The sequence below is a fragment of the Melospiza georgiana genome, chromosome 2 (assembly GCF_028018845.1).
Source record: "Melospiza georgiana isolate bMelGeo1 chromosome 2, bMelGeo1.pri, whole genome shotgun sequence".
Lineage (NCBI taxonomy): Eukaryota > Metazoa > Chordata > Aves > Passeriformes > Passerellidae > Melospiza > Melospiza georgiana.
In genome coordinates this window covers 114665323-114682224 of record NC_080431.1, presented here as the reverse complement: position 1 = coordinate 114682224, position 16902 = coordinate 114665323, and the positions used below count along the sequence as shown (strand labels likewise).

Below are 16902 nucleotides of genomic sequence, written 5' to 3'. Positions count from 1 at the left end.
ATAAAACTTAGTGTTGTCCTGTTCAAATACATTTATCTCTCTCTTCAGTGATATGTTTTGAACTCACGGAGGAATTTCCAGACACACTTGGCTGGAAATTCTATGAGAATGTCTCCAAAATAACTGGAATACTACAAGTTTCGTGGAAGTAGCCTGGGAGAGGAGAAAGGAGCTGCTAAGAGCCTGTTATGACAAAGTTGGATGTTCTTTGCTACCCATGTCTCTACATGGATGTGAGCACTGCCAGCACTAAAATCCAAGTTCATAAGGAGCCAGGCTTTTGGAACAACATGCTAAATTCCATTCTCTGGCAGGCAGCTCTCTAAGCCACTTAAGCTCCTCTCTGCAAGCAGAGCAATTGTTATCCAGGAACTAAACAGAGATTCCTATATATGGGTCTGAGCTGGAGGTTAGATAAAACATGAGATAGTAAAGGCTGGAGGAGAGGCTGGAAGAGCAGCTGGTGACACTGCACAGGCTGCTTTTTCCTTTTGAACACAAACCAGGCTGACCTCAGGGACTTGGCTGATCCTGCTCCATGCAGTGGTTGCTCTGGTCCAGAGAGGCAGCAGCTCCCTTTCCACTGAGGATGTGCAGCAGCACAGCTCCCCAGGCACTTGGTCCCCCATGGCTGATTTGTTTGCCCTTTGAAAACAAATGACATCAGACTGTGATGTGAGAGAGATGTGATTTAGTGCTGTGAAATCTGGAAGACACCCTGAGAGAAACCCATCATTTCAATGCTGGCAAAGGGATTGAGAGGAGCAAAATAAATGTAAGTAATACTTAAACTTAGATCTGTCTTAAGAAGGATGAATGTGTTTCAAATCACATCTTGGATTTAGCTGGTAGAGTTAAAAATGAATCTGTGGCTGAGTTACCTGGTAGGGTGTGTCTGTACTGCAGTTGGGATGTGATTAGTTTTAGAGGGGTGAAATGCTTGTAATAGTAGCCATGACAACTAGAGCTCATTGCAGGCTGCAAAAACCACCTGGGAAGTGGAGTGAAACTCAGGCAGTTTGTACTTAATTATTATTGCTCCGTGTGCAATGCCTGCCCTCCTGTACAGCCCACTGATCACATTTCAAGGAGAGGTCTCAGGATGGCTTCACATGGTAAAATGAGAGATCTCAGCATCTTTTTCTTAATGGAGATTGTCATTGTGGGCTTGTCATTAAAAAAACAAAAAAGGCAATCATAGAATATAGTTGGGTGGATGTGATTTGAGTATGAGACAGCTTTCAGCCAAGCTGATTTCAGAAATAGGTTGGTTTGCTCAAGGTTTTGTCCAGTTGGGTTTTGAAAATGCCCAAGGATGGCATTTCCTCAGCCTCTTTGCACTCACTTGTTGCAGTGCTGAACCCACTGTTCTGTGTTGTTAACACAGCTGGCAGTAATAGAAATTGGTGTCATCTTTTAAACAGAATCTTATTAGTCTGTGTGCAAAAGGGAATGATGAGTCACTTTTTCCAGAGGTGGCTGCTTGGGACAGGCCATTTGAAAATGCAAACATCTGAAGTTTGCTAGACTTTGAAACTGAAGTAAACCTGGGAGAAGCCTGTGGGTTTTTCTTTTTTTTGATGGCCCTTTTTTGCCTGGAGAGATTCAAACCAATGCAGGTGTCCCTGGTTTGGCCTCATCTTTGTAAAGTTCTGATTTCTCATCCTGCAGAAGGAATGTGCCAGGAAAACAGATGCTGTCAGCAGCTGGAGTCACTCCCCCTCTCCTGTTTGTCCTATAGTTTGAAATATATATTCACCTGTAATTGTTTGAAGGTGCTTTCCCTCAGATCCCTGTCATACATGTGTTCTCTTTGCTTTTGCACAGCCTAGTACATTTATAAAACCAGAAGGTGAAAGAAAAACTTTGATGTGTGTAGCAAAGATCATAAAGTGCTCATAGGAGCTGTCATCCAGGGAAGGATTGGGGAGACCAACTGTGTACATGGGAGCAGGTAGGATGACAAAAATAGGTACATTAACACAGAGGAGAGGGGGAAACTTGGCAGAGGAAACTAACTAGAAATGATGGTATGAAATGTCAGGAAAAATATAAATATAAATTAAAATAGTAATTAAATTATAAATTAAAATGTAATAGCCTTGTTCAAAACTTCTTTCGAAAAGAAAACAGAAAACATGACCGGGCAAGTGGCCTATAATATCAGAAAAAATAATGGGTACTTGAGTTCTTGTGAAATTACTGTAGAAATTAAACTTGCAAACCATGAAGATACTGTTTTGTATCTTGAGTGCAGAAATAGCATCAAATGCACTTCACTAAATAAACCATCTTTCTACTTGGTGCACATATTGCCATGGTGAGGGGAGAATTAAAACCAAATTGTTTGTTCTCAAGAGATCAATAATAGAAGCTACAGTTCTGAAAATAGATGTTTACGTGGAGAAGGAGATGAAGCAAGGATATTTTAGGTTTACTACCCTCTTGATATGTCTGGGGAGTTTTTGGATTAGCTGCTGATTGCTCTGCTTGTCCAGTGGCTGCAGGTTTGGTGGAAGGAAGCTGATGTGAGAGCTGCACCAGGATGATGTGTGTGGGGATGGATGCAGCTTCCTCCTGTGCTCAGTGGATTGGGAGACAAACAGCCCAGTTCAGAGGGGTTTTTCTGGCAGTCAGTAAGCTCATCTTGTCTGACTAAATCCAAGTGTTACAGTGGTTGTGGTTATTAATATAATACCATTTCTCTGTGCCATGGTAGTAGTTAGCATCAGATTGATGGTGTCAGGACACCAGATTGTCGTTTTACTCTGTGCATTCAGCAAGTAGGGGAAAAAATAAAGTCAGGAGAGTTTCTTCTGAGGTATAAATAACTCCTGTAGTTGCATGTAGTGAGGGGAGGGAAATAGCATGCTGAATATTCTGGCATGGAGGGAAATAACATGCTGAATATTCTGGCATGGAGGTGGAGAGTGAGGGATGGAAGATTGGCTCACGTTGTGGATTCAGGGGGAGCATGGTCTGCACTCCTCCTCAGTTTCTCTTAAACCATGTTCATTTATCTCCCCCTTTCTCTTCACCTGAGCAATTGTGAATCAGGTTTGGGCTCCACAGGGGTGTGGGGAAGCTGCTGTTTTGCAGGAGGTTTGGCTGTCCCTGTCCACTCCCTGGGTTTAATTTACTGCTGATATTGGTAGTGGCAGTCCCAGTTTTCTGTTCAGCAATTGTGTGTGAGGTTCACTTTGGAAATTGTTCCTTTATCCAGGGGGTGACACCTGGAGCTGTGCACTCTGCTCTTTGGGGGAAACCATACACCCACCTGGAAACAGGCAGCATTTTCTAAAAAAAACTGCCTTTCTATAAAATATTTAACTTCTTTAAAGCCATCATACTGGCTTTGTGGTGTTACAAAGTTTATTGGGGCAAGCTGGAAAAAAAAAAAGCAGCATAATTTACTGTGTCTAATTAATTTATTACGTTCCAGTTCATCTAGTTGCTCCACAGCTCTGCTCTGGCCACTTGCTGTCAGTGAAACTCTTGTTTTCAACAAGGGTGGAGAAACTGAAATTTTTTGCAACCTGGGAGTTGGGCAAAGCAGAGCAGGTGACTCAGGAAAGGGCACTTCACCAAATCTACTGTTAAATTGAAAATCCCTGCATAGAAATACAGAAATGCTGAAGTTAGAAATGTAAAGTTTTTCTCTGAAAAACTTTATTTTTTTCTCTGAAAAACTATTTCAGCCTGGTTTGTTTGGTTTGGTTTGAATTTGTCTTTTTTTGACAAAGAAAACTTTTTATCTGATTAAACTTCAGAATTTGGGACCTAATGAGAGGTTTAATTACCAGATACAAGGCAGATGTTAATCTCAGATTAGAAATCAGGAGCCAAGAGGATGACATATTACCTAAGCATGTTATTCTTGAACTATTTCTTAGTAGTTTCCCCACAGTGTTCAATTAATGCTTTAAATGTGTCATTATCAGAGTCTAGACATAAATCTGACTAAATCCTGTTTTATGGTGCCAGTTGTAATTGTGGTAGCTTCAGGTTTTTGTATTCATAAAAATGCATTTTCACCCATGCAGTCAAACTATCAGTCTTAATAACTTCAGAAAGAATGAAGGGCTTTGGAAAGATATTGAATTACTGTGAAAATCCACTCTGGGTAGTGTTCTTCTCACTAAAGTGCAGCCAGAATGTAAGGGAGGAAACAAGACCTAAGTGCCAAGGAAAGTCTGGCTGCTTTAAAATTCAGAGACCTCATTTTCTCCCACCTGCTTTTTATTCAGAGATTGCAAGAGACTTTTTCTTTTTTTTTTCAATTCCCAGTTGGGTTTTCAACTTTGAATGAACTAGTTGAAATGAAGAAAATACTCACTACACCTGCTAGCTCTATCAAAACCAGAAGTAATTAAGGCAAAAAGTCTTTCTTTGCAGGAGAAATGGAAAATGCTTACATTTGAAGGGGAAAATGTCAGTATCAGCATTTGCTCCATGGGAAAGTCTGAAAATAATAGAGCTGCTGGATGCAGAATGTGATTTCCTGGTGGTTAAATCTTGACATGATTTCCAGTCAGGGGGTGCAAAAGCCCTGAGTTCTTCAAAATAAAAAAGTACCCATTTTTCATCTGTATGAGAAGAACTTGCAGAGGTAACTTACAGCTCCAACTACTTCTGTGAAATAACATGTTTGTAAGTTTTGGTCTCAGCCCTCTTTTATAATTTTAAGCAGATAGAGTTTGTTTTGCTTTTTTTAGTGTCTGGTGTGTTGTGTTGTTTTGTTTTTTTAATCAAAGTGAAATCCTGGGTTGTATTTTTGACTCACAATGTACTTTATTGCTGGTTTTGCCCACCTTCATGTCAAGTGAAGGGAGAGGTTGTGTCTCCTCCTGGCCTGTCACAGCCATGGGAATTGTGTCAGCACCCAGCCTGGTCAGGGTTTCACAATACTCAAGGTGTTTGTGCAGAAATAACAGTGACCTGCATGGGGAACAAGGGTGAGAAACCAAATATGTGTCACATTTGCAGCATTTGAGAAGTTAAGCTCAGGGCAGGAGTTTGTTCCAGTTGAGAACTGGGAAGAATTGGTTCCTTTTGTCTGTCCTTTTTGCAGGAGTATGTCTAAAATGTTCATCTGAACTTTCTTACTGTACTGGTTGATCTTAACAGGAGAAATTCAACTGGCAGCAATCACTTTTGTGGGGAGGGAAGGGATTTGATGCTCTTGCCACATTGCCTGTAAAAAAGAAACATTAATGCTTCTGTCCAAATGCAAATTTTATCCCAGATTTGTGGGATGGCTGATGTAGTGTAGCACTTAGAAAGGTGCTCAGGGTGCAGCAGGATGGAATAAATGATGAGCTGATTTGAGAAGAGCATTGATTATGGCCAGCCATAATTGTGGCATTGCTTTTCAATCATGAGATCCATGCTCTCCTGGTTTCCACTTCCCAGCCTTTCTCTGATTACAATGCTGATTTTCTAAAGGTAATTTCTTACCAGATACCAGCATAACTACTGACTTAAAATGAAGTTCCTTCAGGCCTACAATTCCTATCATGGAAACTGCTGGACCTCAGCATGTTTTTGTATCTATGTGTCTATATTGATTTATGAGCAAAGTGATTTTCAAATTCAGGGATTTCTGCCCAAACAGTGAGACCTGCCTTTGGCTGAGGAGCGTTGTTTGGTGTGCCAGTGCTTCCTACTGAATCTATGAGATCTCCAGAGAATCCACACTGTGAGCACTACTCATGTCTGAAATTGGTCATCCCCTCCATCCTGCTCCTTCCAGGGATAATAAACATTGCTTCCTGCTCCCTCACCCTCAGCTCCAGAAACCTCAAAGCCACATCAGTGTGGGGCCGAACACAAACTGCTCAGTCTTGGCTTGGCTGCAGGGAGCAACACGAGCACAAGTGGACAACCAGCAGGTCCCTCTGGGGATGTGTTTTACATCTGCAACATCCTAAAGTTCTGTGTTGTCACTAAGGAAAGGAATTCCCATGCCTTGAGTACAGCTTTGGGAGTGGGAAGCATGCAAAACTCTGTGGTTATTGGAGGTTTGTTGGCTTATTTTTCACGATGAGCATTCAAAACTGCTTGGATCTCTTGTGGTGCTGCTGGTGATTTTGTTCGCTGCAAGTGCCGCATGAAATGATGTGTGGGCTGTGCAGGGAGCTCCAGCTGGCTCCTGGCTGTCCCAGTAATCCCTCCCTTGGTGTACAGGGTTAAAGGGGTGCACTGTGTTTGCCAAAGGTGCTCTGCTTGCCTCCTCAGCCAGGATTTTCAGCTGGAATGCTGAGTACAGTTCTTGTGCCCCACCACAGGGAGGGTGTGGAACTGTTGGGTGAGTTCAGAGGAGGCCACAAAGTTCATAGGAGGACTGGAGCACCTTCTCTGTGGAGACAGGATGAGAGATTTGGGGAAAGAGAAGAGGAGAAGAGAAGGAGAAGAGCAAGAGAAGAGAAGAGCAAGAGAAAAGAAAGAGAAGAGGAGAAGAAGAGAAGAGAAAGAGAAGAGGAGAAGGCGAAGAGGTTGTGTGAACATTTCAGAACAGCTTCCAGGATCTGAAGAGGCCTGCATGAAGGCAGAGAGGAACTGGAGTGACAGAACATGGGGAATGACTTCAAACTGGAAGAGAGTAGGGTTAGGTTAGATGTTGGGAAGAAATTCTTCTCTGTGAGGGTGGTGAGGCCCTGGCACAGGTTGCCCAGAGCAGCTGTGGCTGCCCCATCCTAGGGGATGTACAAGGCCAGGTTGGATGGGGCTTTGAGCAACCTGGGGTAGTGGCAGGTGTCCCTGCCCATGGCAGGGGGTTGAATGAGATGAGCTTCAAAGTGCCCTCCAACCCAAACCATCCTTTGATTCTGTGATGTCCTTTCTTATTTATCTCTGGTGAGTGAACCTGTCTGGGGAAAGGAAGGGAGTGTTCAACAGCAGGAGCATCCCAGTGCTGCCATAATCTGCCCAGTTTTACCTCAGGCAGGACACCCTGGCATTGCACCTGGGGTGAGATTCCAAGGAGCAGTTACCAGGACTCAAAATATTTGCCTGTCCTTTAAAGAAGTGCAGTGGACCGGCTGGAGTGTGCTGAGTTCTCCCAGAGCTTCTCCCAGCCTGCTTTTGCTCTCAAAGCAAGCTGGAAACGTGACAGTTTTTCAGAATTTGGGGTTGACACACAACCTGAGCACCTGGTGGGCAGGCAGTGCCTGCAGCTCTGGTAGTGATGGGATGGGCTCAAGTGGCACCAAGCAGTGGACTGGGAAGGTGTTGGTGTGTGTAGAGTATGACACAAGGGAAAGAATAGGGAATTAAGGAGCTGGCAAGGATCTGCTAGGAGCTAGCAAGGATCATCCTGCTTCTCCATTGAGGGAGTTTACCCAGAGTGGCAAAGTGGGGAGAGCTGCTGCAAACACCAAGCAAACAAGGCCAGGGAGAAGTTTGAAAGTTCCCAAGAGGAGGAACAAGGCTGGCAGAAGGTGTTTGACAGCCAATCCTGAGTGAGTCACGCTAAGCTGTCTGTCTGGAGCCAGGAGGAATTTGCAAAGCTGAATAATTGTTCCTATTTATTTCTTAAAATATACAGAATATGACAGCGTTCTAGCTCGTGCGTTTCAGTGTAAATGTCTTGCAGTGGGCTGGTATTTTCCCTTGGTTTTAATCCTTTTTTCTTAGAAATTACAGCCTTGCTTATCTTCTGCTGCTCCATCCTGCTGTGTCTTGCTGTGCTGGTGGGAGCATGGATCCCCCTGCCTTGGCTCATGTCTCTGTGCTTTCCACTAAAGATGAAACCAGGAGTAATCTGTGTCTACCTGATTCTGGTTTTCAAAATCAGGCTAATTATGTGGTTGTAGAACAACTTACATTGTAGAACAATGTACGTTACAGGGTGTTTATTTTTCCTCCTGATGGCAAGCAGGTAAAAGAAAACTTGAGCTCAAATGGGTAAACCTTGGTGATCAGTAATATTTGGGACAAGGTTTATAAGGCTGAGTTCTGCAAGAGCTCTCAAAAGTATCTGTAAATATGCATATACCCACAAGACCCATCTGAACCTTGTGAGAAACGAGCCAAATGTGCCAAATTCACAATTATTATCTAATTGAAATTTAACAGCAATTAAGGTTTTGTAGTTATAGTTTGAAGAAAAAATTAATTTTGCATTGCTCGTACTGAAACAAAAGTGTGAGACTGCAGACTGAGGGATGACAAATGTGTGTATCCAGGGGAGAGGCAGCACACAAACACCTACCAGCAGTTGTAAGTGACATACTCTAATAAAAACTATTGTAAGTTTATTAAAATATAAGACAGTGATTGTCTTCCTGGAGTAAAAACAAATTGAAGTTGTGGGGTGCCTTACCTGGAGAGCTCCATGCAGAGCCCTGTGATGTCCTGTGAGTATGGGAGGCAGTTTTGTGGGAAAAGCGATGTCAGCCTGCTCTGGTGAGACTCAGCCATGGCATCAGAGTTGTCTGAGCTGGTTTTACTCAGGGAACTCGTGACAGAATCTCTCTGCTTTCCCTGTTATGAACAGAAAAGCCCTATGAAAATACCATTATTTTCTTTGTCAATGAAGTGGTGCTCGCAGTGAGAGAAATCCTGCAAGGAGTTTTGCTTCCTTGTGGGGGTTGTCATGCAGCCAGCAGATTTCTAAGCAAGCCAGGGTTCATTTTGGTTATCCAATCCATTTGTTCAAACAGAGGTAATGTTAACTGAAGGGTGTATGCTGAGAAGAAATTGAATTTGTGCAAACTTGCTCTCTCTTTCTTGTGCCAAGTGTGATACAAGGAAATGGTTGAAATTAAATTTTGAAAACAGCCATTTTAATATTGGTGGTGTTTTCAGCTGTAATATTGTAGCAGAAGTTAGAGAAAATATAATTTCATCCCTAGTGGTGGCATAAGCAGAGTGCTTTCTGCAGATGTTGAGGAGGCTCAGTCATGTCAGTAACATTGCATTTAGGGCAGGGAAGGGGGAATTCTGCCCCTTAGGTGCAGTGGTCTGTAGTATTGAGAGCTGGCATTTTTCCCTTCTGGTTGCACTGAGTTGTTTCAATACTTTTCTTTGCTTTGTTATTATATTCTGTGGTCTTCTCACTACAAAATGCAAGTTAAACAACTGGTTATCTTGGTAGTTTTTCTTAGAGCAACCTGTGTCTTGAAGATAAGAAGGAAATGTAAAAGCTTCTCATTAAGTCTGATTCTATATGTCTGTGAAATGATCATGAATGCCAGAGCCATAAGCACAGCCTTCCCTTCCCTTCCCTTCCCTTCCCTTCCCTTCCCTTCCCTTCCCTTCCCTTCCCTTCCCTTCCCTTCCCTTCCCTTCCCTTCCCTTCCCTTCCCTTCCCTTCCCTTCCCTTCCCTTCCCTTCCCTTCCCTTCCCTTCCCTTCCCTTCCCTTCCCTTCCCTTCCCTTCCCTTCCCTTCCCTTCCCTTCCCTTCCCTTCCCTTCCCTTCCCTTCCCTTCCCTTCCCTTCCCTTCCCTTCCCTTCCCTTCCCTTCCCTTCCCTTCCCTTCCCTTCCCTTCCCTTCCCTTCCCTTCCCTTCCCTTCCCTTCCCTTCCCTTCCTCTCTCTCTTTGCTTTTCTTTCTCTCTTTCTTTCTTTCTCTCTCTCTCTTCCTTCCTTCTCTCCCCAAAGTGTTGGCATCTCATCAGGATGATGAGTCAAACCAAAGGCTTTTTATTTGATGGAAATATTCTTATCAAAAATATGTACAGATACTGAGCCAAACCTATTGACATGAGTGGAAGTTTCTGTGGCTTGAATGCCTTCAGATCAAGCCCAAAGTAAGGAGTATATTCCAGACAGATAATGGTGATAATCTTCCACTCTTGACCTTTTCTGGAAATTGGCTGTGGTGCTGTTTCAAGGCCAAGATGGACAACATTTCAGGGAATGAGTTTTCATCTGATTTCAGGATGGTACCATTTTTACTTTTTGAGATCTTATTCCTAGTTCTTACAACTGAAAACCAAACTTACATCTCTGTGACCTCAGTTTAGCTTAAGCTTTTTTTCCATGCCCTTCAATTTGAAAAATTCATGACAAGCAGGATTTTTAATGAACTCTGAATCAGCCTTGCACCTCAGTGAGGCACGTTCAGGGAAATTAGACTCATTGTGTGAGAAACTAAGATAATCTTTCTGTCATGCTTAGGTTTAAAAGGCTGGCTCTGTAGTAGACAGTTTGTAATGCTGTGTGGGATGCAATTGAGTAGCTGTCTATTTTTACAGCTTATCTGGAGAATCCCTGGTACAGACTGTTCAAATGGGTACCAAAACTGTTGTTATACCTTATTTGCTTATTTGCTTATTCTCTCTGACTCAGTGCTGTTTGTCTAAGCTCTGTTTTCCAGCCCACTTAGACACCTGTGGTGTTAAAATAAATGAGGCCTGAGTGGAGATTGCTTTTAGTGGTGCCATGGCAGAGTCTGGGGGACTCTGAGCAGAGCAGGAGTCCTGGGATGCTTTTGGGTGAATACTCAATCCCTGGGTTTTAGTAAATCCCTGGGTAAATACTCTTTCCATGGGTTTTGTGTGGCTTCTGCATCACGGGGGTCAGGCTCCCAAATTCCTCATCCCAGAAGGAGATGTGGTCTAGTGCAGGAAGAGGCTCCATCAATGACCTCTTGTCTTCCTGAATATTTTCCTATTTGCTATGAATATTTCATTTAGCTTTTAAAAGCTGGGTAGCCACTGCACTTCTGTCTCTCAGCTAGAAGAGTATTGTGTATTCTGCAAGGAAAAATTATTTCTTTGTGGTAACTGATTACTTCTAAGCATTAATCATAAGATTAATGCTTATGATTAATCAGCATATGTTTTTGTGTGGAATGTCCCAGAAATGTCCAGGGAAATAACCTGCTACCCCAATGTGGTAATGTGGTATTTCTGAAGGATTCTGAAATAACCAGATTGTGATATTTACTTTTATTTATCTGACGAAGAAGTATAGGCAGGCCATTGGAAGCTGTCCCTTATATCTCTGCCCTGACTCCTGGATTTTCTGATCTCAGGAGGGGTGAGGGAACAGACACTTAGACTGGTGATTTTCATGCTTTTTAAGGAGAAGTAGCCTCCGTTGGGTCATCAGAAAGGTGGGAAGGGTAGAAAGCATACTCAGAAAAAGGCATTTTCTTGAGCTCCTGGTTTCTGCTCCTTTTATCTGTCCCCATAATCAGGAAGCAGCTCATGCAACAGGTAGATCTCACTTTGAATAAAAAAGAGATTTTATTTTCTTTGTGTGTTTTTGATGAGCAGTGTTTGTAGAATTCTGAAAAATGGTCAGGAAACTCTTGATGGGCAACAAAATGCCTTTTTTGTACTGCTTCTGACTTGCAACATCATTAACCCTTCCTCACAGAGAGGGTTTGCCAAGTTTATACAGACATCAAAGAGGCTTAGAAAGCTTTATCTGAAAAATATAAGATTTAAAAATGTGGCAGTAAAAGGTGAAATTCAGTGATCTAAAAGTTTCACTCATTTCTCAAATAGCAAAAGTAGGTAAAATACCAGATTTCAGGGTGGGGACAAGATATTCAGGGAAAAAGATATCTGTAATTGGTATCATGGGTAGAGGTAAATATGGCACAGCAGAGATGGCAAAAGCATGATCAGAAAAACTTCAGGCAAAGGTCTGGAGATGTAAATACAGCCTGCCACAGTTTTTGTTGTTGTCGAGCACATTAATTCTCACTGGGCTAGAATATTAGGATTGGTGGATCAGTTTCTAATTTCATGCAAACATCATGAACTTCAGAGGGATTGCACATGCATGACAGCAAGAAATTAATTAAATTCTGGCATTCAAACTGAATATATTGTCTTCCAGAATGATTAGTGGCTTAATTTTTAATTTTGAGTTCATAAATAGCTACGTGTCATGAAATGCTGTAATGTGCATGTTGGGCATTTGACTGATTTCTTAATGAATGCAGTCACACTTCTCTGTCATTCTCCCTTCTAATGGCTTTGAACTTGGTGGCAAATTCCAGTCACATATGGCAGAAGTCAAAGTCTCCAGGAAGTTTAATCATTAGGACTTCCATGAATGTGGACAGCTGGGTGAAGGAGAGCAGTAATATTCTGACTTCTGCTGAGGGGCACGTTGTATCTTTTGGTAACCAGAGAATCCATGTGAACGTGGGGCTTTGAGGACAAATCTGTCCTTGAGTCCAGGACAGAGCCAGTGGCCAAGGCTGAGCCCATCATGTCAGGACCCAGGACATCCCTCTGGCTGTGCTGAGCAGCCAAGACCCCTGCCAGGGGGCTCAGGGACCCTGGCACAGAGCCCAAAACACCTGTGGGTTTGATTATGACCCATGGAGCAAGTTATCAACCTTAGATGAAGATCTACAAGCCATGAAAAATTAAGTAGAATAATAGTGAAGTTATCACGGGGTGGAAAAGTAGATTTTAGAGTTTCTGGTATGGGGGTTCAGGAGGCAAGATGGAGGGAACTGGGTGTGTCCAGCCTTTCTCCTTCTTCTTCTTGGCCTCCATCTTCTGCTGTGATGTTGGCACTTTCAGATTGGTTTTGAGTAGAAGCTCACTGTCTAACATAGGTGTTAGGTATTGGGAAGTAATTGTAAATATTGTATACATAGTTTTTATTATAAAGACATAACACTGCCCCAGGGCAGGCAGAGTGTACAGACCTCAGCAGGGCAGGAGAAAATTTTTTATAGATAAGGAACAATAAACAACCTTGAGGCTGAGAAATGAAGAGCCCTGACTCCTTCTTTAAGTGCCAGGCTGGGAAAAGAGACTTTCTAACACATCTCGGGGTCACTCTGATAAGCGAGAGATCCCAACACATCAGAGATTGTGGTACCACCTCTGGGGTAGTGCACTGAAGAAGGAAGGTGGGAAAGAATTCCACAGCAGAAATGGTGGCCAGAGAGAGGAGTATGAATATGTGGGAGAAGCCCAGGAAGTTCCAAGGTCAGTGCAGAAGGAGGGGCAAGAGGTTCTCCAGGCACTGGAGTAGAGATTCCCCTGCAGACCCTGTCAAAGCAGCCCATGGAGATTCATGGGGATGCAGAGATCCACCTGCAGCCCCTGGAGGAGCCCATGAGAGCCTGAAGAAAGCTGTGGCCCCGTGGGAAGCCCAGGCTGGAGCAGGTTTGCTGGCAGGACTCGTGGCCCTGCAAGGGACCCACTCTGGAGCAGCCTGTTCCTGAAGGATTTCACCCCATGGAGCAGCTGGTGAAGAACTCATGTTGGAGAAGTTCATGGAGGACTGTCTCCTGTGGGAGGGACTGCCCTCTGGAACAGGGGAAGTGTGTGAGAAGTTCTCTCTCTGAGGAAGAAGGGGCAGAGATGAGTAATGAACTGACCACAGCCCCATTCCCTGTCCCCATGCACTGCTGGGTCAGAGGAAACACAGAAAATCAGGAAGTTGAGCCCAGCAAAAAAGGGAGCGGTCAGGAGAAAGTGTTTTAAGATCTGGTTTTGTTCCTCGTTACCACACTATGCTTTGGTTGGTAATAAATTGAGCTGATTTCCCCACAGTGAGTCTGTTCTACCCATGACAGTAACTGGTGAGTGATCTCTCCTGTCCTTACCTTCACCCACAAGCCTTTGGTTGTGTTTTCCCTGTCCAGGTGAGGAGGGGAGTGATAGAGCAGCCTTGGTGGGCACCAGTCCTCCAGCCAGGGTCAGCTCACCACAGCAAGAACATTTTTCTCCTTGCTCTTTTCTTGAGAGGCACAGAAATAAGGGAGAGAGCCCTGAAGGATGCAAAGCATTTAAGAACTTTTTCATCAGAGCAGATAGATCAAGACCAGGTTGGACTGGGCTCTGGGCAGCCTGGTCTAGTGTGAGGTGTCCCTGCCTATGGTGTGGGGGCTGGAATTTGGTGATATTTAATGTTTCTTCCACCCAATCCATTCTCTAATTCTGTGAAAGCAGGGAGAGTACTAAAGTTCCCCGCTGTTCTTAGTGTTCAAGCTGTGCTGCAGGAAATGAAGTTTTTGTGGTGAAAGGTCAATGCTGGGAAGTGACAGTGTTTAAGGAAAACAAGGACAAAAATAAGATTTGACTAGCAGGTCTTTAAAAAAGCAGATGATATGGATATGTTTAAAAAAAAAATAAAATAGTGCTGAGACTTTGCTGTCTTAGGCTGAGGCAGCTGTTTATTTCCTAGATACTTCACTAAGCTGATCTTAATAAAATGTCAAATGCAGAAGTGGTGTTTTTCCTTGTTTCAGCAAATTCTGATTTCCCCAACCTCCCCTGACCCTGGGATACAACAAAACAGCTGCTGACCACCTTTTGCCTCTTGTCCTGTCCCTAAATTGCCTGGCTGTCCTACATGGGCAGGGATGCAGAAAACGAAATAATTCCTAGATTAAGGTTAACCTCTAATGATCTTAAAAGTCAAATATAGTTAGGTGAGGGATTGTCAAAACAGAGACTGGCAGGTTCTGTATCCAGCAGCTAAACTGGAAGGATCAGACAACAACAACAGGACCAGGGAAGTGGTCTCAAGGTGTGCCAGGAAGGCTCAGATTGGACATCAGGAGGAATTTCTTTATGGAAGGTGTTGTTAAGCATTGAAAATGCCTGGGGGAATGGTGGAGTTGCCATTCCTGGCAGTGTTCAAGGAGTGACTAGATGTGAGTTTTGGGGCTGTGGTTTAGTTGATGAGGTAAGGGTTGGTCAGAGATGGGACTCAGTGATCCTGAAGGGCTTTTCCAACCCTAATGATTCTATGGTGCCCAGCATGTGGGGCAGGATGCTGGTGCAAGAGTGATAAATCCTGTTTTCCATGCCCAGCAAAGCTGGAGAAACCATCTTGCTGCTGTGTAAGGAGGGATGTGTCCTTTGGAGTCTGTAAAACAGCAATGTCCTTAATGTTAGAGACAAACACCAGCCCCAGATTCTGCTCAAAGCCAAGAGGCTGTGGAAGTGGAGCCAAACCATTTGATTTGAGGATAGATAATACCTGACATTGCTGTTTCTCCTTGTGACATCTGTGTGTGCTTTGTGCCCCTGTCTGAGAGGGGCCAGGCTGTGCAGAAAAAGGCTGCAAGTGCTGCTCTAATGACTGTCACAGATAAAATCATGTTGGAAGAGCTTCCAGGATCCTCAACTCCAGCCTTTGAATGGTTTGACACTGGACACAGTCATCAGCAAAACTGCTTGCACATGGCTCTGCAGAGGAACTCAAGAAATAGCTTGCAGGGGTGGAGGGAATTGTTCTTTTCTTGTTTGTTTGAATTGGCTTTTGAGATAGACCAGATGAAGAGAATGACTCTTGGAAGTGAAGAACTTGGTGTTTAATGTATGGCAGTGTTTTTTAGAGTGTGCCAGTGGAAAAGACAAACAAGCCCAGTGCTAGGGAGTCACTGGATGCCACAGCTGCCTCCCACATGGCAATGTGTGAACACTGCTGTGGTGTTCTGGCTGTGTGAGACAACTGCAGCTTTTTGGGGAGGGAAGAGCAAGGAGGGCTCCACTTGTTCCTTTTCAAACAGAAGTTTCTGCTTCCCAACAGCTGTTCTTAAAGTAATTTATTAGTGGAAGAAATGTTTCTTTCATCCTTACAGGAAAACACTGGGAGAATTTAGATTATTTATCATGAGCTCCAATACTATTCCTCTTGCTTTGCTTTGCTTTCTGTGGTAGGCACAATACTGGCTGTGTTCAACCAGGCTTTTTTTTTTTTGCCTCTCTTATGTGCCTCTGAAGTGGGTAGGTTACTAATGATGCAAATGGATGTTAATTGTGCAAAAACTAGACACTCTGAGCCTTGAAAGGCTGTACCTGATTGGCAGGAGAGAGGATAGAAAACAAGCTTTCACAATTAAATTGCTGTGGAGTTTTATAAACAGCAGCACACCGTAAGCAGGTGGTGAGTGAAAATTATTTGATTCCTCACAGCTGGCAGGGACTTTATTTTCAGAAATAAATTTTCAGATGGGGTCCACATCACCTTGGGATGCCTGGTTTCTCAGAAGTATTTGTTACCATCTACTGCTTGATCTGGTCATTTGCCACACTTGCAAAAGCTGAGTTTGAAAACCATCAGCAAGCTGTGGCTGCGGCAAAAAATCAGGGTCAAGCTTTTATTTTTTGGGTGAGACCTCGAGGCTGTGGCTTCCAGTACCCAACAGGGCAAACAGGCCAGTGCTGGATGATGTGGGGTTTGCAATAAGCTCAGTTTGGTGGCTTGGTAAATAGAGTTTGCTGGGTTAACTTTGTGCTGGCAGGATTTGTAGTGGATCAGGCTTGTCTAAGCTCCTGTGGCATTCTGCTGGTTCAGCCCTTGCCAGTCTTTCTGCACCTGGTATAAATATGGCACAGCCTCAGAGTTAAGGGCTAATTTGGTGGTATCAAATTCTGCACCAATGCCCATTCCAAATCAAGTTTGTGCTGCTACATAGCCTAAGGCTTTTTTATCATTTTACACTTTCCCCCCACACTAACTGGTATATTTGATCACAGAAATGTGGCTTGATAAGGTGAGAAGTTATTAAACCTGCTCCAGCATGTGTTTTGAATGTGGAAATACCTGATTTCCATTTCCTTGCCTTAGTGTTGGCCAGACTGAAGGTGTGTGTGACCAGTCCTGCTCTTTGCAGGGTGAGGCTCCTGTTCAGGACAGCATCCCTAAAGATATCCTGACCACTGCTCACTGAGAGTGCAGGTCTCTGTATTCCTCCCAGCATTAACTCCCAATTATGTGGTATTTGTTTGAAGAGAGGTGTGATATTAGTCTTTTCAACAAACAGTAATCTTCCTGGTGGGCTGTAAATTGTAAATAATGATTCCTTCCTATTTTGGGCAGGGATTTGCACCATCACCTGTTTATTGTGTGAAGACCTGCATGAGGCAGGCGTGGAGAGTGTAGTGTTTATTGGGTTGGGTTCCTCTTGATGAATGAGCCTGGACTATTTCAGGGCTTTTGCTTTGTCCTTCCTCAGAGCTTGTAA

At 43.6% G+C, this 16902-nt stretch overlaps 1 protein-coding gene across 4 annotated transcripts in view; it reads left to right on the top strand.

The window, feature by feature from the left end:
- Positions 1-16902, top strand: part of AGPAT3 (1-acylglycerol-3-phosphate O-acyltransferase 3) — a 90794-nt gene that overhangs the window by 56080 nt on the left and 17812 nt on the right. The gene's annotated exons all lie outside the window — the stretch shown is intronic.